Here is a 7,734-nt window from a genome sequence, read left to right on the forward strand (position 1 = left end):
GGTGTTAGAGATTCTCATGAAGGAGAAAAGAAGATGTAATCGGGCCCACCAATAAACTGGATATAAGGAGATTATAAAGGTGTATAATACACACATAGCAAAGTGATATAAAGTGCTCGAAAAAGTGTTTTAAAGTGAACTCAAGTGAACATATTTTTGCACATGTGAAATTAACCTTCTCAAGTGAACAATACAAATAAAATCAAAACACCATCATTAGTGCAAGTGATTCATGCGGAAAACAATGTAAAGCAGCTGTAGAAAACCCCTCTTTTAGACCGTTCCTAGGTCTGTACGAATCTTCTTTTCTTCCAAGTGAGGGGAGCGCAGAATGTTCACAGCGGAGGAAAAATACAATAGAGAACAAAATACAGTAGTGCGACCGATGCGGTATAATAAATCTCTAGGTGAATATAATATCAATCCACTCACAGATTTCTCCTTAGATTTAGAGCATGTTAGAGACTCAGGGCCTCATGCAGTAAGCGTTGATAAGGGAAATATGGCCATGTTATAGCCAAAATTGGGTTTGAGATTCAGTAAGCGCCGATAAGTGCTTCATATCGCCAGGTTTCGGAGCCGATAATTTGGTTATGGCCAGTCGCCTGCCGATAAGCCTGTTTTCGACACTGATCGCCACTTTTTTAAATCGGCTGGATTCAACAAAAAAAAACAGCTTATCGGGGCTGATCGGCACTACGAAATTGAGATGTTATGGCCGATTTCTCCCGCCAACTAAAGTTGGCAGTTTGGACGGGAGAACGATCGCTAAGGCTGCCGGAACGGCACTTAGAAAAAAAACATCTTCTGTACATCAATGGAAGTCAATGGAGCGGGGACGTATAACAGTATAGTACTGTTTACGTTTCATTGCTCACAATACAAGGGGGATTTGCATTACAGTGTGGGGGCATTCCCTGCATTGTGTCACAGCTGATGTGTCTTATTTGCATAACATTCGACTTTTACATGTTTGCTGCATTTGCGGGTCACATTACTCATCATGTGATGATGTGGCAAGGGAAAATACTATACTACACTCTTAAAGGAGAACCTCACATCATATCACACATTTTACTCAACTCAGCGACAATTATTTACATGATGTCACACATGTCACACATGTCACTCATACACAGTATATTCATCTTCCTTTACATTACACAATGCTTGTAATGTGACACGCATCTTTAAACGTTCATGTACATCTGTCTTCTCATGTTTACATATACTTTTGGGTCCTCCCTATTTTCATGACGTCACTTATTGGACGCTCAATCACATTGCATGTTTACATTGTAACCGTAGCATTACAAGCACTTCAACCTAACTTATACACACATGTACAGTAATTCATCATTGGGACACCTTGTAAACTCATTCTATACCAACTATCCTCCTTACACAAATGCATGCATATGCACACGACTATTCATTGTTGCCAACATGTCACAATAACATGGATAATTACACATGTTACACAAAACTTTTCCCACGTCAATCTCAGCCTTTTTGTCTCATTACATGACTGACTCTTGCGTTCACAAGTGTTACATGCATTGCACATGCAACTATTTATTTGCAAGCAATCTTTGTACAAAGCTTCACGTCACATCATTGCCAAATATCATCATTCCCTGCAGAATACACACAACAAATACTTAGAACAACAAGTGCACACAGCTTGCCACAGAAGTACTTTATTATGTTAATGTAACACCTTGCATTTTACTATGTCACCTGACATCATCACATACCTATTTAAAGGACGCACATTACCTGCTCATTCACAGCTACTCATTTCAAAATGTTGCGAATGTTTAGGAGACGGAGGAACATTCTTTTCTATGACATGCTTGATGATGAAGACAATCATATAGGGCAAGGGAGGGACACACCGAGGGACAGTGACAGTGACGCGGATACGACAGGGACAGGGAGAGGGACAGGCCGAGGGACAGGTAGAGGGACAGGAGATCAGAGGAGAAGACAGAGGAGACAACTTGTGCCTCGTCCGCGTCTGTACAGGGAGAGAACCCTGTTAGATGGGATGAGTGAGGAGGAGATTGTAAGTCGCTATCGTTTGAGTTCAGCAGCAATCTTAGCTCTTTATGAGGAGATAAGGGGGGATTTAGATTTTTTCACAGCCAGAGGTCGTGCAGTCCCTGGGCTTGTTAAAATGCTGTGCTCATTACATTATCTTGCTTCCGCGTCATACCAGACAACTGTGGGCATAGTGGGCGGGGTCTCGCAATCTACATTCTCGCGGGCCTTGACCCAGTTTCTCTATGCACTCAATAGACGCGCTAGGAATTATATTCATTTTCCTACAGAGGCGACAGAGTGGCTGGAAGTCAGGACTGGCTTTTATAATATAGCAGGGATACCATGTGTGCTGGGTGCAATCGATTGCACACATGTTGCTTTGATTGCACCTAGTCAGAGTGAGCATGTGTACCGCAATCGGAAGCACTACCATTCACTCAATGTACAGGTGGTATGTGATGCCACGATGAGGATAATGCATGTGGTACCCAAGTTCCCTGGTTCCAGTCACGATTCCTCTATCCTGAGGAACTCTTCAGTCTTCCATGCGTTCGAAGAGGGACATTTTGAACCTGGTTGGCTGCTGGGTGAGTACATATTTACATGTTCTAACACAAAACACATGTTGATTTAGGAATGTTGGCATTGTACAATTTGATCACTAATGTCAGCTTATGTGTGCTCCATTCATTATAGGTGACTCAGGATACGGAATTAGGCCGTGGCTCTTGACTCCGGTGCTAAACCCTCAAACTGAAGCAGAGGACAGGTACAATGCAGCCCATATATCTACAAGATCTGTTATAGAGAGGACATTTGGCCTACTCAAGACCAGGTTTAGGTGTCTGGACAGAACTGGTGGGGCTCTTCTATACAAGCCTCAAAAAGTGTCTGATATTATCCTTGCCTGTTGCATTTTGCACAATGTTGCACTCAGGCACAATGTACAGTCAGACCTAGCTGAGGCTTTGGTAGACGAGCATCCCACCCATGTAGCTGCTGAAAATGAACAAACAGCCAGTGGTGGCCAGACACGACAGAATCTCATCAATTCATTTTTTTCTTGTAAGTACAAACTCATATGTTCCTAGTACTACTTTTATAGTTTAATTATGTTATATTAACAATAATGTTTCTTTATATAACCTTCTGTTAGGACACAGATGAATATGGGTTGCACACCTTTCTTTTCTCTGCTGTGTGCACAAAGGGATGTGGCACCGGTATGTTATTGTTGCACAGGTTATATAATCCCTCTTCAATTGTACTTTAGTTGTGTGTATGTGAATACAACTTGGGTAACAAAGCAATAATATTTTAGCATTGTGTTATTCCTTATGCTAAGACAAAACACATATTATGCCCATAATCATTCATGCTTCTAGTATGCTTACATACAATGTTATTGGTGCAGTGTAACATGTACATCCATATGATGTGTACACCAGGCTGATTTACATTTTGAATGTCATGAAATATACATGGTGTTGTACATTTAACACCAAATACACACTTTGCTGTGTTGTTTACGGTACTGAAGATGGCATGTCAATGTTTGCAATTTATATATTGTTCCTTTGCATTATAGGTATATCTCCAGTATGACTGATCATGGTATGTATATTTGCTGACATCTCTCATAAGATGTGGCTACCTCAATCTTCCTATAATTATTGGAACTAAAAACCCAACATATTGGTTTAAACACAAATGTTACATATATGTACTTTCTGTATCATGTATATGCATTTAGCTACTCTTGAGCTTTCATGTGCATTGTATTACAAAATGATTACTCACATTTCATCACATTTTATGTATGTTTCCTTATAATTTCCATTAATGTAATATAGAGGTGGTTGGAGAAAAGGGGATAACTGTACTTATTTGTTTACTTACGGGAGCACATTCATCACTAGCATAGACACACTTTTTAAGACAACTGTTTGTGTCTCTATCAATTGGTGTAGGATCCATGTATAACACCGACAAATGATAACACCAGCTTTATTATGGTAGCTTATATCATCATATTGACTATACTATGTATTTCTAAACGATTAATAAACACAGTAAACTATAGTTAGTTAGGTTAATGAAATATACACAGAAACGTACTTCATAACATGATGGTGATGTCATATTCAGAACATCATGCATTGGAGGGGACCATAACATCTGGCCAGTAACATTATTTGCTACAGTCCCAAACCATTTTATCTACATACCCATGTAACAAGAGATTTTAAAAATAAATGGCTACTTGGTTGTAAGTGTCCTTTACATTGGGAGAAGGAGTGGCTCACTGAGTAAAGACACACACTGGCACTGATAGTTTGAAGCAGGGGAGTCTGGTTCAATTCCCGGTGTGGGCTCCTTGTGACCTTGGCCAAGTCACTTTATCTCCCTGTGCCTCATGCGGCAAAAAAACATTTGTACGTTCCACGGGCCAGGGACCTCAGGCTGAAACATGTGTCTGTAAATCGCTGCGTACAACTAGCAGCCCTATACATGAACATGCTCATATTATTATTATTATTGTTACATAGTTTCGACAGTCATACGTTCCATTACATATTAGAATACACAAATGTGTTAGCAGAGTGGGAATGGTTGTTATATATAAAACACACCATGTCATAAAATGTTAGTAGTCATTAAAGAACACTCAATAAAAATTCATGAGGCACTCTTTTGCAACATCATTATGTTAATTAAGTGCTTATGCAATATAGGCATAAGGGTATCACATTTTTAATTGTTTGTTAATAAGCGCTGCAAGCAATATAAAATTAGTTCCATATGTAGTATAGTAGTCGGTGGCTCCTCCTCACAATCATCTCATATAAAGGTAGACTCTTCTGAAATCATACATTGATCCGATTGTATCTTCCCCGACATCTCTGAAATACAGCAAACACATGATGGTCAAAGATGGCACCTTACTAGATATGCATCCGTGACAACGCGTTACGCAGCTCTATATGATTGTGTAGATACACACGTCACTCACTTATATGTTAGAAGTAAAACTGTTCATCAGTATGTAATGTTTCTTTAAATTTGTAGCAGGCATAACTATGTATAAGAAGTGAACGTTGCCTGTATACTGAAAGATGTGCGCGCACATCTTTGTGTGCGCACGCACTTCACGCTTGGCTCCACTAACTGTTAGCGCATGCGCAAAACAAAGCGTACGTTGTGCGTTCAATACATGTTGAAAATACCAGTAAACATAACATCTTTATTTCAAATACAATGAAGACGAAACTACATTCGTTCTAAACGAGTACATCTGTATTCTTTTTAAACAGACGTGTTTGAACAGAAAGCACGGCCGATAACACAATGCGCAAATGCAATACGTGTGACGTCATGTTAAGCCAGCGTGAAACGCACGCTAACACTCCTCCCACTCAATTAACATTCGGCTAACGCCCAGGGTACGCCTACAAACACTGAGCCGCACGCATCACACACTGCAGTTACCGTTACTATAACAAAACATGACAGCCAATAGGCTTTGAGGCGCGCACGTCGCTTGGGGGCGGGACTTACATCACTAATCCTTTTTAAGGACGCCTTGGCCCATGACAAGGGTCCCACGTCATACGTGGTGGACCCGGTTTTCAATGTTGTAGATGTTGCATGATAACAAAACAGGTATGTGTTAGAGTAATGGTAAAATGTTGCTAATATGTTTAAAGGGATAGGAAAGTACGTATATTTATTCCGTCAGCAATGTGTACTACTCTTTCAGGTCCTACTATATTGTATTAGGAAACAATTTGTTTGTGATCGCTACATGTTATGCAGTCTGCAATGTTACGCTGTATCCACGCATTGAAAGTGAAAATGGTGGTTACAAAAAAAAAAAAAATTTAAACGCAGAGTCAACGCATAACGATTGTTATATTTACCATTCTTCTAGAATTAACTCTTCGCCTGGCTGCAACTGGTCGCTCCAGAAATGCAAGCCATTTTCATTCACGCTTAACCCAACCGCTGAATCCAGTATGGCACATATCTCCTCCAGGATGCGCTCATAGGAATCGCCACTGCTTTCTTCAAATAATTGGTCGGGAGGTAGGTTCATTTCTTCCGGTTCCCATTCCAATGCAATTTCAGCTGAAAGGCTTGGTACATAATCATAGTACTTTTGTTCTTGTACAATGTGGGTTTCAGGAATGGAGGCTGCAGATATTGCAGCACGTATCGATTCAAACGGATCAGTAGTAGCGGATACATTGCTATTGCCATTAGGAATAAATATGCCTTTCACGACAATATAAGTGCCGTCTTTCAGGATAAATTGTTTTTCCGGGGCAATCTTCCAGAAACCATAGGTGTGTTGTAGCTTATCCTGGTCACGTTCAAAAAAGTCATTACTTGATAAAGTGAATCTTATTGAGGAATTAAAATTCCGTGCATGCTTACGGTCTTGGTAATAAGGATATTTTGCTCGAATGAAATCATCGATTTGGCGTGTGCTTGCTTTCTGTCCGCGACTGTTCAAGATGGCTTCACAGATCATGTACTTATACCCTAAAAGGGGATTAATATTGTTAACGAATTCATCAGCCATGTCTGAGTAGCACAAAAGCTGTGTGCAGGTCTGTGTTATTTGCTCATCAAAATGAATGTGCTGAATGGCTAACAAACTCCTGTTTTTCCTTGTCAAGGTCAACAAAAGTAACTACTTTGACTCCTTATTTCAAACGCCAATTGGATTTGTTTGTCTAATTGGGTTAACAGTTGTGGTTCGTGATATGGGACTGTGGGAGAAACATTTCTCCTTCTTTTATCTCGTTTGTGAAAAACATCCCTAGACTGTGAATGCGTTCACATAGTGTTTTTTTGAAAACTAACAAAGACCAGTGTGTGAAAATATTTCTTAGCCAGGCATATCAGTAAAAACACACCTGCAAAAAGAAATGTTTTTTCCCCGCTTACATTTCTGTGTGTATGTGAAAGTCTGGTTAACTCCCTGTCTGCATGAGTTTAAATACGTGTGTATATATATATATATATATATATATATATATATATATATATATAAATATATCTCTTATAAAAATATATATATATTTATATATAATATTTTTTTTTTTTTTATATTGCAGGAGTACACACAACATTGATGGCATTAAGTATACCTTGTATGAAACCTATTTAAATGGTGAGAAACATGATTGAATTAAGTAATAAACATTTGTTTAAGCACAATACTGTTAGAGTCTCATACTTAGGATATTTCTCAAACATTAGGCCTGTATTATTAAAATAGTGTTTTCACAAGGAAGCATGAAGTGTATTAGTTTGTGTATACCAGTTTATATAGTACTATATATATATATATATATATATATATATATATATATATATATATATATATATATACACACTCACACACTCACACTCACACTCAGTGTGTGTGTGTGTGTGTGTGTGTGTGTATATATATTATTATACATTCTGAGATGTTATAGAAACGAACACACAACTGATTAAAGGACAAAATTACAATGGCCAAGCAAGGCAAAGGTAAGTAATAATTTACACATAATCCTGCTGTACACGTACAAGAAAGATGTTTGCACTTACTTAGGTGTTTTAATAATTGCATGTGACTAATATGCATATGCAATTCTTACATCAATTAACACACCCAAATGCAATGTTTTGCTG

This window comes from Ascaphus truei, chromosome 4, assembly GCF_040206685.1.
Source record: "Ascaphus truei isolate aAscTru1 chromosome 4, aAscTru1.hap1, whole genome shotgun sequence".
In the NCBI taxonomy this organism is placed as follows: domain Eukaryota; kingdom Metazoa; phylum Chordata; class Amphibia; order Anura; family Ascaphidae; genus Ascaphus; species Ascaphus truei.